Raw genomic sequence first — 18753 nt, 5'->3', positions numbered from 1 at the left:
CGCCATACTGTTTTCCATAATGGTTGAACTAGTTTACAATCCCACCAACAGTGTAAAAGTGTTCCTATTTCTCCACATCCTCTCCAGCACCTGTTGTTTCCTGACTTTTTAATGATCGCCATTCTAACTGGTGTGAGATGGTATCTCATTGTGGTTTTGATTTGCATTTCTCTGATGGCCAGTGATGATGAGCATTTTTTCATGTGTCTGTTGGCTGTATGAATGTCTTCTTTTGAGAAATGTCTGTTCATAGCCTTTGCCCACTTTTTGATGGGGTTGTTTGTTTTTTTCTTGTAAATTTGTTGGTGTTCTTTGTAGGTTCTGGATATTAGCCCTTTGTCAGATGAGTAGATTGCAAAAATTTTCTCCCATTCTGTAGGTTGCCTGTTCACTCTGATGATAGTTTCTTTTGCTGTGCAGAAGCTCTTTAGTTTAATTAGATCCCATTTGTCAATTTTTGCTTTTGCTGCCATTGCTTTTGGTGTTTTAGACATGAAATCTTTGCCCATGCCTATGTCCTGAATGGTACTACCTAGGTTTTCCTCTAGGATTTTTATGGTATTAGGTGTAACATTTAAGTCTCTAATCCATCTTGAATTAATTTTCATATAAGGAGTAAGGAAAGGATCCAGTTTCAGCTTTCTACTTATGGCTAGCCAATTTTCCCAGCACCATTTATTAAATAGGGAATCCTTTCCCCATTTCTTGTTTCTCTCAGGTTTGTCAAAGATCAGATGGCTGTAGATGTGTGGTATTATTTCTGAGGACTCTGTTCTGTTCCATTGGTCTATATCTCTGTTTTGGTACCAGTACCATGCTGTTTTGGTTACTGTAGCCTTGTAGTATAGTTTGAAGTCAGGTAGCGTGATGCCTCCAGCTTTGTTCTTTTGACTTAGGATTGTCTTGCAGATGCAGGCTCTTTTTTGGTTCCATATGAACTTTAAAGCAGTTTTTTCCAATTCTGTGGAGAAACTCATTGGTAGCTTGATGGGGATGCCATTGAATCTATAAATTACCTTGGGCAGTATGGCCATTTTCACGATATTGATTCTTCCTATCCATGAGCATGGTATGTTCTTCCATTTGTTTGTGTCCTCTTTTATTTCACTGAGCAGTGGTTTGTAGTTCTCCTTGAAGAGGTCCTTTACATCCCTTGTAAGTTGGATTCCTAGGTATTTTATTCTCTTTGAAGCAATTGTGAATGGAAGTTCATTCCTGATTTGGCTCTCTGTTTGTCTGTTACTGGTGTATAAGAATGCTTGTGATTTTTACACATTGATTTTGTATCCTGAGACTTTGCTGAAGTTGCTTATCAGCTTAAGGAGATTTTGGGCTGAGACAATGGGGTTTTCTAAATATACAATCATGTCATCTGCAAACAGGGACAATTTGACTTCTTCTTTTCCTAACTGAATACCCTTGATTTCTTTCTCTTGCCTGATTGCCCTAGCCAGAACTTCCAACACTATGTTGAATAGGAGTGGTGAGAGAGGGCCTCCCTGTCTTGTGCCAGTTTTCAAAGGGAATGTTTCCAGTTTTTGCCCATTCAGTATGATATTGGCTGTGGGTTTGTCATAAATAGCTCTTATTATTTTGAGGTACATTCCATCAATACCGAATTTATTGAGCGTTTTTAGCATGAAGGACTGTTGAATTTTGTCAAAAGCCTTTTCTGCATCTATTGAGATAATCATGTGGTTCTTGTCTTTGTTTCTGTTTATATTAACATTTTTTAAATAATAGGATTCAAAAGAACCACTTCATCTTTGAGTCTCTTTTTAAAAATACTTTAATTCTGATTTTTCTTTTTCACTGATATTGCACTGTTCAAATTTTCTGTTTCTTTTTGTGCCAGTTGTGGTGACTTACAACTTTCAAGAATGTGTCTATTTCATCTGATATCAGTTTGCCAAGGGCTGCTGTAACCATATATCCCAAGTTGGGTAGTTTAGATAATGGAAATTTGTTGCCTTACAGTTCTGGGGCCTACAAGTCCAAAATCAAGATGCTGGCAGTGATGGCTCCTTCTGAGGGTTGTATGAAAATTATCTTTTCCAAGACTCCCTTTGGTTTATAGATGACCACAACTGGTACTTGAACTTCTCCCTGCATCTTTCCATCATCCTTCCTTCATAGATGTCTCCCTTCACACGAGGTTCCTTTTACAAGGACACAAGTCATATTGGAATAAGGACCCACCATATTCAAGTATAGCTTCATCTTAAGTAATTACATATACTTAAGATGTGACCCTATTTCCAAATAAGGTCACATTCTCAGGTACCAGATATTAGGAAGTCAACGTGAAGTTTGGCGGACACAATTTAACCCATGGCATCATCCAAACTGTTGGATTATTTGATATAAAAGTATTCACAATATTATCTTATTATACTAATGTCTGCAGGATCTGTACAGATGTCCCCTCTTTTGTCTCTGAAATGTGTAATTTGTGTCTTTTTCCTCTCTTCCTCTTTTTCTCCCCTTCATCAGTTTACCTAGATTTTGAAATTTGAGTTTTGTTTATTCATAGCCACTCTTAAAATCACTTAAAAACCTCTTTGCTAATTTCCACATGGTAAAATACATTTTTTAAGAAGGAGAAATGTTTATGAATGAATCAATTTATTTGTTACTCAAATATTTTTGCTAAGAGAATTGTGCTAAGCATGCCCTCTTCAAGGGCTGACAAGTTACCTTAAACAATTTAAATAATTTCTGTTTTCTTTTAATCTAAAGACATTAACAAAGTCTTAAAAATAAAAAAATAAAAAATAACCCCTCTGTTTCAATCAGTTTGGACTGCTATAACAAAGGTACCATAGACTGGGTGGCTTATAAACAAGATACATTGATTCCTGGAAGTCCTGGAGGCTGAAAGTCTGAGATGAGTTGCCAGTATGGTCAGGTTCTGGTGAGTGTCTTCCTCTGGGTTACAGACAGCTATCTTCCTGAATCCTCACATGGCAGAAAAAGGGCAAGCTAGATCTCTGGCTTGCTATTTTATTTTATTTTATTTTATTTCATTTTATTTATTTTATTTTTACAGATGGAGTCTTCCAATGTTGGCCAGACTGGTCTCTAACTCCTGGACTCAATTGATCTTCCTGCCCCATTTTTAAAGAGAAACTAATTCCATCCATAAGGACTCCACCCTCATTACCTAATTACCTCTCAAAGTCTCTCCTCCAAATACCATCTATTGGGATTAGATTTCAACATACGAAATATATGAAGACATAAAATTCAGTCCTCAAAAATCTCAGTTGCAAATATAATTTCTATGTGCAATGATTGAATGTGTGGTTAAACAGAACATTTTAAAAATATAAATTTTTACTGAAGATATTTTAAATAGTTTACTCATCACATAATGGCCTGATTTCAAAGAAACTTTTCTCTCAAACTCATATTGTATGAGTACACATAAGATGCTCCTGATGTGTGCCTTCTTGGATATGTGTTTGAGTCTATCATATTCCTCAAGCTTGTAATTCACACCATTTATGGTTATAAAATTTAGAAATCAATTAGATTTTTAGTTTCTTTTAATATTCTGAGTTTAAGTGCATTAAAACGAAAACTGACAAAAATTTCATGAAGACTTGTCAAAATTGTTTTACTCGATTTCAATCGAGTTAATATTTTTTATTTATAAATGAATTCATGTAAATGCACACTGAAATAAATTTAGAAATACGCTACTGAGTCTAAGTACAAGAAGTTAGACTAAGTTTCTAAAACTACTAAAGTTAACTGGTTACTAATCATAATTTATTCTCAGTTTTATAGCTTCTATATATTCACTTATGTACAACAAAATAATGAGACATTTTAAAACCAGTAAAATTGTGTTAATATTTTCTGAGCTTTATCATGATTAGATGTGGATTACAGGATTTGAGGGAGGTTCACATAGGTAAGTTGCTATTTTCACCATGTTCTAATAAGGATGCATACTACTATCTATGTCATTTGAGACTGTGAATGTTGACCTAGCTAATGTGGCTGAAGTGATTTTTGTCAAGTTTCTCCAGAGTGATGCTACACATTTTTTTCACCCTTTTGCAAACTGTACTTTTAGGAAGAAGTCACAATACACAACCCACATTCAAAACGTGAGGAAATATGCTCTCTCTATTTTAAAATATAATATATACATAATTTCTTGGAAATTCTTCTGCATGGGAGATTTATCTCTGCTCCGTTACTTTATTTATTAAATTATTTATTGATATTAATATGGACTCATGAGTATTTTCTCTAAATTTTGTATTATAATTATATCATGCCAAAGAGATAATCATGTCATCTTCGAACACAGTTTTATTTCTTCCTTACTAATCTGTATTCCTTTATTTCCTTATTATACTAGGTAGAAGTTCCAGTAGAATGTTAAAAAGAAAGAGTGGGAGGAAATATTATTGCCTTGTTCACAGTCTTAAGGAAATCAACCAATTTCTAACTATTAAGTATAAAGTCTGCAGGATTTTTGATGGATTTTCTTAGTTATGTTGAGAATATTTCTTTCTATTCCTAATTTGCTGAGTTTTTATCCTGAAGGGCTAATGGATTTTGTTACATTTTTTGTTTCCTTCAATTAAGATGATTATATAATTTTTCTTCTTTAGCCTATTGATGTGATGGACTAATTGGTTTTTGAATGTTGAAACAGACTTGCATACTTGGGAATAATTCTCCTAGGTCTTGGTATATAATGCTTTTAATATATAGTTGGCTGAAATTTGCTAATATTTTATTGAAGATTTTTGTGTATATGTTTATGAAAGATAATGGTTTCTAGTTTTTCTTTCAGTATTTTATCTAATATTTGTATTAGGGTAATGGTGACATAAGATAATTAGTTAGGAAGTATTCTAAAATACTATATTTGTAATGGTTTTGTATCCATTACTGCATTTTTTCCCTTTTTGTGCCTTCTCATATTCTTCATTATATATTTAAATGGAATATTTTATGTGATTCCATTTTCTCTCCACTCTTAGTATATCAATTATATGTTTTTACACATTTTAGTTGTTACTTTAAAGTTTATTAAATGCATTTACAGCTTATCTATGTCCACTGTCAAATAACATTGTACTGCTTCCTAGGTAGTACAGGGACTTTATGAGAGGGTATTACCAATTCCTGCCTCTCAGTACTTATAGCATTGCTTTTATTCCATAAGCTATAGTCACATAATACACTGTTGTGTACTACATTTCTTATAAGGTGGTTCTACTGACAACAAACCATTTGTTTTTGTTTGCCAGAGAAAGTCTGTTAAAATAGCATTGACTGGGTGGCTTAAATATTAAGAATAATTTCTCACAGTTATGGATACTGGAAGTCGAATATCAGGGTGTTAGCAAGGTAAGTGTCTGGTTGGGGTTCCCCCTTTGGTTTGCATATGGCCGCCTTCTCACTGTGCCCTCACATGGTCTTTCCTAGTCCTTTTTAGGTGGAGAGAGAAAGAGAGAGAGAAACAGCTTGAAGCTAAGCTCTCTGTTATCTCTTCTTATGAGAGCACTGGTTTTATAATGAAGGCCCCACCCCCATGATCTCATCTAAACCTAATTACATCCCAGTATCCCCATGTCTAAATATCATAACTTTGGGTGTTAGGGCTGCAACATATGAATTTGAGGGCAGGCAGGGTGGACCCAATTCAGTCCAAAGCAAAGTCTTTCTTTTTCACTTTTGAAAGATAATTTCACCAGATGTAGTATTCCAGTTTTATGGGGTTTTTCCTTCAACACTTTAAATATTTCACTCTATGGTCTTCTTGCTTACACGGTTTCTGACAAGAAATTCACTGTAATTGTTATTCTCATTTTTTTATAGGTAACATTTTCATACTCTGGTATTTTTCAAGGTTTGCTTTTTGACTTTGTTTTTCTACAGATTGAATATGACATTAATATATGCAGATTTGTTTTTTCAAAATTATCCTGCTTCATTTTCTCAGTGCTTCCTGGACTTGATGTTTAGTCTTTGTCATTAATTTTGAAAAAACTCTTAACCGTTATTACACCAAATATTTTTTCTGCTTTGTTCTCTCTTTCTCTTTGGTTTCAGATTATGCATATACTACACCTTTTGTAATTGTCCCACACTTCTTGAATATTCTCTTTCATTTTTTTTTACAATTATACTTTTTCTTTGCATTTAAGTTTGAGAAGTTTCCATTGCCATTTTCAAGCCTACGGATTCTTTCCTTAGACACAATTCAATGTGTTATTTCCATGAAAAGCATATTTTCCTTATATATTTTTTATTTTTAGCATGTGAAGATTCTTTCTTAGAGTTGCACTCTTTCTGAAGAGTTGATCTCTCCTTGCATGTTCACCACATTTTTCATTTGATTTCTTAGCATATTATACATAGATACTTGAAATTACCGCTGTGGTGATTCCAAAATTTGTGTCATGTCTGAGTCTGGTTCTGTAGGTTGATCTATCTCTCCAGAGATGTTTTGTTGTTGGCATTTTCTTTGTGTGTGTGTGTGTGTGTGTGTGTGTGTGTGTGTGTGCAGGTGCGTGCGCCCGTGTGTTTGCCTGTTAGCATGCCCTGTAATTTTTGGTTGAAAGTCAGACATGATGTATTTGATAATAGAAACTAAGAAAAATAGGTCTTTATTGTGAGAGATTATGGACACCTTCCTGGGAGGTAACTTGTGATTATAGTTTTCTAGAGCTGTTGCTGCCTGAGACTTTAATACCCTCAGGTGTTCTTTTTTGTTCCTCCTGTGGTCTTTAGGTCTTACTAGAAACAAAACTTCCTGATGTATAGTCTGACACTTGAAATTCTTTCAGCTATAATCCCCTGTTTTATACAGTAGCACTATTAGTATTGTGGTGAAAGGTGAAGAAAAGGAAAATGCTCTATAATCCTTTTATTACGTCCAGATATTTCAGTGGGCCTGTGTGTCTGAGCTGTTACCTTCATAAATGCTTCTTTGATCTCCTTGTCTGAAACTCAGTTGATACAGGAAGCTCATCTGGGAAGGGTAGACCGGCCTCAACTTAGGTACTTCCTTTTTCCCACAATAGTTAGGCTTGGGTATTTTCCCTTGAGGGCAGTTAGAGAACAGAAAGTTCGGTGTGTATTTCAAAATTGCCATGCTTTCTCTTTCCCCATTGGAAGCATAATGGGATTTCTTCACTAATCTTCAGCACAAAAATCTGGTGGAGTTCCTGGAGGTAAAATTTATGAAAATTTGGGGCTCCCTCTAACACTAAGTCTCCTGGTGTTTTTAACTCTCAAGCTAGACCACACTAAGCACTCAAATTGTATGAGAATGTAAGTGTTTCTACTAGTACTGGCTCCAGGAGTAGATTTCTGCTCCTGGGTTTCTATTTCGAGTAAGCTGTGATTCTCTGTATCTGCTTTTCTCTTCAGTTTTCAGGACAGTGGTTTATTAATTCTCTTCAATTTTCAGAAGAATCTAAGATGAGTTGTTGATTTTCAGCGTGTTTAGCTTTTTTCTTGTTATGAAAATAAAAACAGCAAATTACAAGGTCTTCATATCTCAAAGTAGAAACTAGAATTCTCTAATATTTGTATTGAATTATTTATAAAATACAAAGAAACCTCCAAGACGTTCTAGAATGCTTTTATTTCTAAATGAAACCTAGTGACATTTCCCTCTTTATGTAATGTTCGTATTTCTAAATGTGTGGTGATAACTGTACTCCCTGAAATTAAGTTTCTGCAATTAGCACCTTAATTTGCCTTGCTTTGAAATGTGGATCTGGGAATTAGCACCTTCCAGATGTAGACTTTCTGGATTATATTAAAGAACAAAGATACAAACATATGGGAAAATGTTAATGTGAGACAACTATGTGGGATACACTTTTTTTATTGTAGTTTTTCTTTAAAAATTTTGTTTCGAATGCCTTACTTTAAGAAAATAAAATTCACTGATATAAAGTATGGATTTAATAATGCTTTAATGATCAAAATAAATGATACGTGCAAATAAACAGAATAAAATGTTAAGATCAATTCAAAAAGATAGTTTAGATGTCATGAAAATGGATATGACTTCATTTTAAGCCTAAATTATCTTATTTTTCATTTAATATTTTCACTATCATCTTATCTTTACATGGGTTATTTGTCGAGAATAGAATTACAAATATAGATAAAGCATACAGTTTTCTTGAAATCCTTAGGTTGTTAGAGCATCAGTCTATTCATCTTTATCACTACCTGTTCATCTTATAAAAAACCTCTTTATTTATCTGTTGGTAATTGCTAATAAACTTTGTTAATATATAAATTCAAAAAGTATTTTGAGGAATTATCCAAATTGTTATGTGTTAAAACAAGTTTATGAAGTTGCATACTAGAAGGAATCCCAAGGGTTTCAGGTAGAATGGAATTATTTTATTTATGTTATTAATATAATAATTAGGTCTTAAACAGGTGAGTAATAGGTGCTTCCAGTTTCCAAACCTCATAGAATTGATTAAGATCTATGCATTTTATTTTGTTTATTAGATCTAAATTTTTTTAAAAAAGCAAAATGCAAAAGTGATGGCATTTAAAAGTTTATTTTAGTTATAATTTACACTACTTGTTTGAATATCTGTTTATATTTGTACTTTTTTCAGGATATATAGAAGCCTAATCATATGTAAAGACTGATAAATAATCTTGGGAATATATACAACTTTTGTTACTTTAGGATGCTTTTATCTATTAATGTTAGTGGGCTATTTTTTGTTTTTCAGATAATAAAGGCTACTATAAGCTTTATGCATTCCACATGCTTACTCTCAGCATGACCCAGGATGATCTTGTACAGTACAAATCAAAAACTGAAACTTTAATATAAGAATTTCTTAATATTTGGATAGACCCAGATTGAAATGGCTTATTTGATCCATGAGCTTATAGATTATATTGTATGTGCAAAAAATCTATTGCCCAGAGAAGAAACAAAATATATGAAATAGAATTGGGCAGGTTTACGAGGCTTATTTTGTTCCTATTAGTCACCCAAGAACAGAGCATTTACGAACAATATATTTTGCTATAGTATTGCCAATTTTAACAAAGCATTTAAAAGGATTATTTTCATAGTCATGGAAAACTCTAAATCTAAATTTCACTGAAAAGTTAAAAAGTCCCACACCAGATTCTACTTACTTACACAACTATAAATTACAAGATCTTCCATCTAAGTCCATGCTTTCTATTATACGACAGCCACTTTTAATATGCAATACCTTCTTAAATTTCTTTCTGTGTGTTGCATGGGTAGCCACATAGCAACACATTTCAGTATGTTTCTTTTGGTTCAGGTATTGCTTCCAGGTATTTTAGCTGATGCTTTCACAAATACAGCTATGCTTCAGTGACTTCCCAAGCAATAGTACAATGCACAATAGTACACTAATTTCAGTGTTAAAAGGCAAAGCTGTTACAATGGTAAGCTTTCCTGGCAAGAAAAAATTCTAACTACCTGTGCAAGAAGGGGTTAATTCACCAGGCTGCTTTTACTGTTATCTCTGTTATATAAACGCTCTACTAAATGTAGATGCTCAGAAAAGTATGATCATTTTCCTGGAAAACAGCCAAGGGTATTTTGCTGGAAAACAGCCAAGACCAGAAGGATGGGCTGTACAGGAAAGGGTTAATGCAGCAGCAGACCTGGGTTTCTCCAACCCTGCAAATTTCTAAGAAAAGCTTGTATTTCTCACTGATCCTTAGATGGCTGAGCCTTTAGAATATTCTACCTGTTAAGAGGGTTTTCATATTTCTGAATCCTTGGGCTATGCTGTACTATTTTGACCAGAGAGTTTATGCTAAATATATGATTTAAGGTGAATATATCTTTGTAAACCTGAAGCTGTAGATGTACAATGACCAGTATAACAGGACAGTTTATGCTAATAAATGTGATTTATGGCAAATGCCTGTTTTTACCCTAGATAAAGGTAAAGGTTTTTTTTTGTTCCCTCCCCCCCCGCCCCCCACCCCAGATAAAGGGGTTCTGGAGTCTGAGTAAGGCCAGTCATGCAGACATTCCATGTTTATATGACTCACAGTAAAAGCCTGGACATCAAGACGTAGTGAAATTCCATGGTTGGCAACACTTTGTGTATGTTTTCACACAGAATTCCTGGGAGAATCAGGCCTTTCCTTGTATGCCTCCACTGAATGAGAATACCTGGAAATGTGTGCTGCTTTGACCTGAACTTCTCTCCATATGCCTTTTCTCTTTGTTTATTCTAATTTGTATATTTGTGGTGTCATAAATGGTAACCGTAAGTGTAACAGTATCTGAGTCCTGTGAATCCTCCTAGCTCATAGAATCTAAAGCAGTCTTAAGCGCCCCTGGCACAACACTGTTTCCCATGAGATAAATAAGAATTTAGAAGACATATACCCAACAGCTTAAAGGCATAGCAATTTTGCTAGAAATTTTTGTCTGTTACAGAAAACTACTCAATAGCAACTAAAAAGGTTATCCAGGCAATTGCAATAAAAAAAAAAAAAAAAGTCTCATTAGAGGCTTGCTTTCTTTTCTTTTCTTTTTTCTTTTCTTTTCTTTTCTTTTTTCCTTCCTTCCTTCTTTCCTTCCTTCCATCCTTCCTTTTCTTTCTTTCTTTCTTTCCTTTCTTTCTTTCTTTCCTTTCTTTCTTTCTTTCTTTCTTTCTTTCTTTCTTTCTTTCTTTCTTTCTTTCTTTCTTTCTTTCTTTCTTCTTTCTTTCTTTCTTCTTTCTTTCTTTCTTTCTTTCTTTCTTTCTTTCTTTCTTTCTTAACCATTCTTTCTAAAACCTCTGATTTGTTTATTATGTCTCACCACTTAGATAAGGAGATTTTTTTTTAGTTCATAGCATGGAGGATTTTTCCATGAATTCCTGAGGAAAGTTGTTACTCATTAAAATGAAGATCTGTATCCATTTTTGAAATATGAAAATATCGCTAAATGTTAATTATGCTATTTTGTTCATCATAGATCTGGAAATGGTATCTCCAGAATGCTACTGAATTTACACAGTATTTATATATGTGATAGCAAAAATACCAAAGAAATTTCTTGTGCTAGTCTAGAATCTGTTTTCACTCAGTTTTGAGAATGTATCTCATCCAAACATAAAATTTGTATTTTTATACCTACCTTTAATGAAAAAGCATTGAGATCCTTCTTCATTAGCTTAAATCTCCTGGACTTTGGATATTGTGTTATGATTATAACTGCACTGTTTGTAGAGATAAACATTTGTAATTCTAACTTAATCTGTATTGAAAAGTCACTAGGAAGTATGAAGCTCTTCATATCTGGCACAGTTAATGTAACTATGAGGATGAAGGCATGAAAAAGTGATTATTTGTGGAACACAGGCTTATTCATATCTACCACATACCTAATATAGCTTAAACCATGTAGGGTCTATGATGCTAAATATTCACTACTTACCAAGCATGCAGAAATAAATGGTGGGTGATCTCCATGTCATAGCTAATATCAAAGATACTTTGGCATTAATTTCCAATGTATGAATTTTTTAGTCTAACATTTTTTAGATATTTAGCAAATATTTTAGAATAAATTAATAGAAATACAGCTGTTTCTCAATTACAATTGCCACTATATCTCTGAAAGCTAAATGACTTTGAATTTTATTTTGAGTAGTAAAAGATGCATAAATTTCTTTCCTAGAGGAGTATGCAATATTTAAAGTTCATTACAAGTTATTTAACCAGTCATTTTAGAAAGAAAACCTGCCAAATTCCGTGAGACTATGAGTTGGAAATGATAGTTGTGTACAGGTAACTCATTATGAAGAATAAGAATTTAAAAAACGTGCAGTTACTAGGAATAATGGTTTTCTTCTATATGGCTGAATGCTGAAATGATGCTGTTTTCACTGTGTGCAAGAGAACTTATTTCAAACAACTTAACTGACATTGGACAGAGCTTTTGTTTAGAAAGTTGAGAAGCTATTCAGCAAAGAGGAAGATAATAAAACTCATATAAGTTGAAACTGAAGCTTGGGTATGTCATATTAAAACACATACCAAATACCTTCCTACATGTATACACACACACACACACACACACACACACACAGAGAGAGAAATATATAATCAAAAAATATAAAAAAAGAAATTTATACATATTGCTGATTATAAAAATATCATTTTTCTACCTAAGAAGAAAAATGTCTTTGTTAGATTTAAAGAAAATTATGATGAAATTTCTGAGAAGACTGTAATATAGGGAGCATCAAGAATATGTCACTTTGCCTGGTGTGGTGGTTTACACCTATAATCCCAGCACTTTGGGAGGCCAAGGCTGTTGGATCACCTGAGGTCAGGAACTTGAGACCAGCCTGGCCAACATGGCAAAAACCCATCTGGACAAAAAATAAAAAAATTAGCCAGGCTTGATGGTGCACACCTGAAGGCCCAGCTACTCGGGAGGCTGAGTTAGGAGAATTGCTTGAACCCAGGAGGTAGAAGTTGCGGTGAGCCAAGATCACACCACTGCATTCCAGCCTGAGCAACAGAGTGAGACTCTGTCTCAAAAATGAATAAATAAAATAAATAAATAAATAAATAAATAAATCAGATTTTGTGACTTATTAACCATCATGAGAATAGCATAGGAAAGACCCGCCCCCATGATTCAATTACCTCCCACCAGCTTCCTCCCTCAACACATGGGAATTCATGATACGATTTGGATTGAGAAACAGCCAAACTACATCATTCCATCCCTGGTCCCTCCCAAATCTCATGTCCTCACATTTAAAAACCAATCATGCCTTCCCAACACTCCTCCAAAGTTTTAACTCATTTCAGAAGTCTCAGAAGTCCACTCTAAAGTCTCATCTGAGACAAGGCAAGTCCCTCCTGCCTTTGTGCCTATAAAATCAAAAGTAAGTTAGCTACTTCCTAGATACAGTAAACGTAAAAGCATTAAGTAAATATAGCCATTCCAAATAGGAGAAGTGGTTCAAAACAAAGGGGCTACAGGCCCCATGCAAGTCCAAAATCCACTGGGGAAGTCAAATATTAAAGCTCCAAAATCATCTCCTTTGACCTCATGTATTATTTGGGTGATGCTGATGCAAGAGATGGGTTCCATATGGTCTTAGGCAGCTATGCACTTGTGGCTTTTCAGGGTACAGCCTCCCTATGGACTGCTTTCATGGGCTGGCATTGAATGTCCTTGTCTTTGCTAGGAAAATGGTGCAAGCTGTTGCTTGATCTACCATTCTGGGGTCTGAAGGACAGACGGTGGCCCTATTCTCACAGCACAACTAGATGATGCCCCACTAGGAACTCTCTGTGAGGGCTCTGACCCCACATTTTCATTTTTGCACTGCTCTAGCAGAGGTTATCCATGAGCACCCCGTCCCTGCAGTAAACTTCTGCCTGGACATCCAGGCATTTCCACATATCCTCCAAAATCTAGGCCAAGATTCCCAAACCTCAATTCTTCACTTTTGTGTACCCACAGGCCCAATATCATGTGGAAGCTGCCAAGGCATGGGGCTTGCATGCTCTGAAGCCACAACCCGAGCTGTTCTTGACCCCTTTTAGTCATGGCAGGAGTGACTAGGACACTGGGCACCAATTCCCTATACAGCACACAGAAGAGGGACCCTGTGACCCGCCCACAAAACCATTTTGTTTTTCCTAGCCCACTGGGTCTGTGGTGGGAGGGGCTGCTACAAGAATCTCTGACATGCCCTGGAGATATTTTCCCCATTTTCTTGGGGATTAACATTCAGCTTCTCATTACTTATGCAAATTTCTGCAGCCGGCTTGAATTTCTCCTCAGAAAATCAGTTTTCTTCTATCACATTGTCAGGCTGGAAATTTTCAAAAATGTTATGCTCTGCTTCCCTTTTAAAACTGAATGTCTTTAACAGCACCCAAGTCATCACTTGAATGCTTTGCTATTTAGAAATTTCTTCTGCCAGATACCCTAAATCAACTCTCTCAAGTTCAAAGTTCCACAAATCTCTAGAGCAGGGATGAAATGCTGTCAGTCTCTTTGCTAAAACATAACAAGAGCCACCTTTGCTCCAGTTCCCAACAAGTTTCTCATCTCATCTGAGAACACCTCAGCCTGGATTTCATTGTTGCTATCATTATCAGCATTTTAGTCAAAGCCATTCAACAAGTCTCTAGAGAGTTCCAAACTTTCCCATGTTTTTCTGTCTCCTTCTGAGCCCTCTGAACTGTTCCAGCCTCTGTCTGTTACGCAGTTCCAAAGTCATTTCCATGTTTTCAGGTATCTTTTCAGCAGTGCCCCACAGTACTGGTACCAATTTACTGTATTAGTCTGTTCTCATCCTGCTAATAAAGACATACCCAAGACAGTAATTTATAAGGAAAAAGAGGTTTAATGAACTCACAGTTCCACGGGGCTGGGGAGGCCTCACAATCATGGCAGAAGGCAAGGAGGAGTATGTCACGTCTTACATGGATGGTGGCAGGCAAAGAGAGAACTTGTGTAGGGAAACTTCCCCTTATAAAATCATCAGTTCTCATGAGACTTATTCACTATCATGCGAACAGCATGGGAAAGACCAGCCCCGAGGATTCAGTTACCTCCCAGCTGTTCCCTCCAACAACATGTGGGAATTTAAGATGAGATTTTGGTGGGGATAGGGTCAAAGCACATGACCTTCCAATGTTCAATATCAACTAAGCACAAATAAATATGTTAATGTAGGAAATGAGGGACAAAAAAGCTATAAGGCATATAGAAAGTAAATAGTAAAATGAGACATAAAACTCCCTCCTTATTAGTAATAACTTTAAATATAAATGGATGAAACTCTTCAATCAAAAAACAGAGTAAAAATACAAGTGTTGACTATGTGCTGTATAAAAAAGACTCATTTTAGATCTAAAGACACAAATTGATTGAAAATAAAAGGAGGGAGAAGTATATTCCATGCAAATAGTTACCAAAAGAGAACAAGGATGGTTATACTAATGTGAGAAAAAAATATACTTTAAACCAAAACAGTTAACAAGAGACAAATAAAGATATTATGTTTTGATAAAAGGTTAAATACAGGAAGATAAAAATGCCAATTATAAACTTATATGCACCTAATAGCAGACCATGAATATGTATGTAGCAATAACTGACTGAATTGAGGATAGAAATAGATAGTTCTATAGTAATAATAGAAGACTTTAATATCCCACCCTCAATATTGCATAGAATAACCAGGCAGAAAATTCATAAGGAAATAGAAGAGTTAAACAGCATAATAAGCCAAATAGATCTAACAAACACTTAAATAATCCTGTAGCCAACAACAATATAATACACAATTTTCTCAAGTGTACAAGGAACATTTTCCAGGACAGACCACAATTTAGGCCACAAATTAAGTCTCAATTGATTTAAATATATATAGAATCATACAAATTATCTTCTCTAACCACAACAGAAGAATATACTTAGAAATAAAAAATATAAGGGAAAATGAAAAATTTATAAATATTTAGAAATTATTTAAAAATTATACAAACAAAATATTAAAGAAAAATCACAAGGGAAATTAGAAAATACTTCAGAGATAATTAAACTTAAAAACATAACCTACTAAAACTTTTGGGACATGACAAAATCAGTGCCAGCTGGGAAATGTATAGCTTTTAATTCTTACAGTAAAAAAAAGAGAGAGATCACAAATCAGCAATGTAACTTTAAAATTTAAGAAAATAGTAAAAGGAAAACAAATTAAATCCACAATTAGGAAAAGTAAGATAAGAATAAAGAATTGAGTAGAGGCAAATTAAATAGAGAGTGGAAAAAATAGAGAATATCAATGAAACCCAGAGATAATACTTCGAAAAGTTCAGCAAAATTGGCAAATCATTACCCAGATGGACTAAACAAAGAGACAGAAGAATCAAGTTACAGAAAATAAAAAACAGCAGACTTAAAATCAGAAATGAAAGAGGGGAGACTACTACTTATTCCATAAAACTAAGAGGATCACGAGAGTACTATGAACAATTGTGTGCTAAAAAACTGGATAGCCTACACAAAGTGAATAAATTCCCAGAACACAAATTTTATCAAGACTAAATCATGAAGAAATAAAAAGAAAAGGAATACAACTATAAAAAGTAGGAGAATGAATTAGCAATTTAAAATGTTCTGACAAAGAAAAGTCCTGGACCTGATGTAATCACTGGTGAAGTCTACAAAATACGTAAACAAGAACGAGATATTTTCTCAAAATTTTCCAAAACAATGAAGAGGGGGGAACACGTCTTAATTTATTCTATGAGGCTAGCATTATTGTGATACCAAATACACTAAAGGAAAAAAATCAAAGTTTTTAAATAAATATTTATGCAAACTTCTCAACAAAATACTAATAAACTGAACTTAGCACAATTTAAAAGTATTATATACCATGACAATATGGGATTTATTTCCAGAATGCAAGAGGGGTTCAATACACAAAAATTGATCAATGTAATATACCATATTAACAGAATTTTGAAAATGCACATTATATCTAAATTGTTGCAAAGAAAGTATTTGACAAAATACACCCTCACATGGGACAAACATTCAATAAAGCAGAAGTAGAACTACCTCAATATAATAAAAGTCACATACAAAAATCTCACAATGAGCATTCTACTAAGTAATGAAACATTGAAAGTTTTTCTTCTAAGATTAGTAATAAGGCAAATATGCTCATTTTTGCCACTTCTATTCAATTCAACACTGGAAATTCTAGCCAGAGCATTTACACAAGTAAAAGAAATAAAGTCATCCAATTTGGAAAGAATGAAGTAAAATTATCTATGTTCATAGGTTATATTATCTAATATGTAGAAAACTCTTAAGTGTTACACACACACACACACACAAACACATACATATGCACTGTTAGAAATAATACATAAACTCAGCAAAGTAGTAGAACACAAAGTCAACACACACACACACACACATACAAGTTACACTTCTATGCACAAACAATAAACCTTGTGAGGAGACTAAGAAAAAAATACCATTGACAATAGCATAAAAAAAACTTGAGAATTAAACCCCGTCTCTACTAAAAATACAAAAATTAGCCAGGCTTGGTGGCAGGCTCCTGTAATCCCAGCTACTCGGGAGACTGAGGCAAGAGAATGGCTTGAACCCAATAGGCGGAGGTTGCAGTGAACCGAGATCGCGCCATTGCACTCCAGCCTGGGTGACAGAGCGAGACTCTGTATCAAAAAAGAAAAAAAATATGTACTTAAGAATAAACTTAACCCAAGGAGGTGAAAGGCTTTTCTATTAAAAACTGTGAAACACTGCTGAAATAAAGAGGACATAAATAAATGAAAACATATCTAATTTTCATGGACTGGAAGAGTTAGTATTGTTAAGTTGTCAATATTACCCAAACCAATCTATATATTTAATGTAATCTCTATTAAAATACCAATAACTTTTTTTGTAGCAATAAAAAAACCCTTACTAAAATCCAAATGGAATCTCAAGACACTCCAAAAAACAAAAACATTCCTGAAAAAGAACAAACCTGGAAAACTCACACTTTCTGATTTCAAAATTTACTACAAACTACAGTAATCAAAGCGTTGTGGTATTGGCATAAAGACACACAGAACAATAAAATACAATGAAGAATCAATAAATAAATCCTCTCATATATTGTCAAGTAATTTCTTACAAGAGTTTCAAGATGGTTTGATGGAGAAAGAACAGGTCTATTCAACAAATGTTGCTGGGAAAAGTAGACACCCATATGCCAAAACAAACAAACCAACCAACAAACAAAAAAGCCTATTTGGGTCTTTACTGAACACTACATATGTAAGTTAACATAAATTGAATGAAAACTTAAATGTAAGACCTGAAACTATTAAAATCTGGTAGGAAAACCTACACTAAAAGCTTCATGATATTGGATTTGGCAATAAAATTTTGGATAAGACACCAAAGGCACTAAAAGAAAAGAAAAAAACTTGACAAATTGGAGTTGATGAAACTTCTTTAAAAATGTAAATCAAAAGACATCATCCAAAGAGTAAAAAGGCAACCCACAGAATGGCAGAAAACATTTGCCAATTATATATCTGATAAGGAAATAATAGCCAGAATATATGGAGATCTACTTAATCACAACAACAAAAAAATGTAAAAACCTAATTCAAAAAATAGGCAAGGGACTTGAAGTCATTTTTCTTTCTTTTTTTTTAACCTATTGAATATTTATTTATTTTTTATTATTATTTTTTATTATTATTATACTTTAAGTTCTAGGGTACATGTCCATAACGTGCAGGTTTGTTACATATGTATACTTGTGCCATGTTGGTGTGCTGCACCCATCAACTCGTCATTTACATCAGGTATAACTCCCAGTGCAATCCCTCCCCCCTCCCCCCTCCCCATGATAGGCCCCAGTGTGTGATGTTCCCCTTCCCGAGTCCAAGTGATCTCATTGTTCAGTTCCCACCTATGAGTGAGAACATGCGGTGTTTGGTTTTCTGTTCTTGTGATAGTTTGCTGAGAATGATGGTTTCCAGCTGCATCCATGTCCCTACAAAGGACACAAACTCATCCTTTTTGATGGCTGCATAGTATTCCATGGTGTATATGTGCCACATTTTCTTAATCCAGTCTGTCACTGATGGACATTTGGGTTGATTCCAAGTCTTTGCTATTGTGAATAGTGCCGCAAGAAACATACGTGTGCATATGTCTTTATAGCAGCA

General features: G+C 34.4%; 1 long non-coding RNA gene across 1 annotated transcript in view; it reads left to right on the top strand.

Annotated features, from left to right (window-relative positions):
- Positions 1–7089: 7089 nt before the first annotated feature.
- The window catches only part of LOC106997628 (uncharacterized), a 29717-nt gene continuing 18053 nt past the window's right edge, over positions 7090–18753 (top strand). Inside the window, exon 1 of the long non-coding RNA XR_001443822.3 lies at positions 7090–7205. This is a non-coding gene — a long non-coding RNA (uncharacterized LOC106997628). The remainder of the gene's footprint in view (positions 7206–18753) is intronic.

Source organism: Macaca mulatta, chromosome 3 (assembly GCF_049350105.2).
Source record: "Macaca mulatta isolate MMU2019108-1 chromosome 3, T2T-MMU8v2.0, whole genome shotgun sequence".
NCBI classification, from domain to species: Eukaryota; Metazoa; Chordata; class Mammalia; order Primates; family Cercopithecidae; genus Macaca; species Macaca mulatta.
This window is presented reverse-complemented; position numbering and strand designations above follow the sequence as displayed.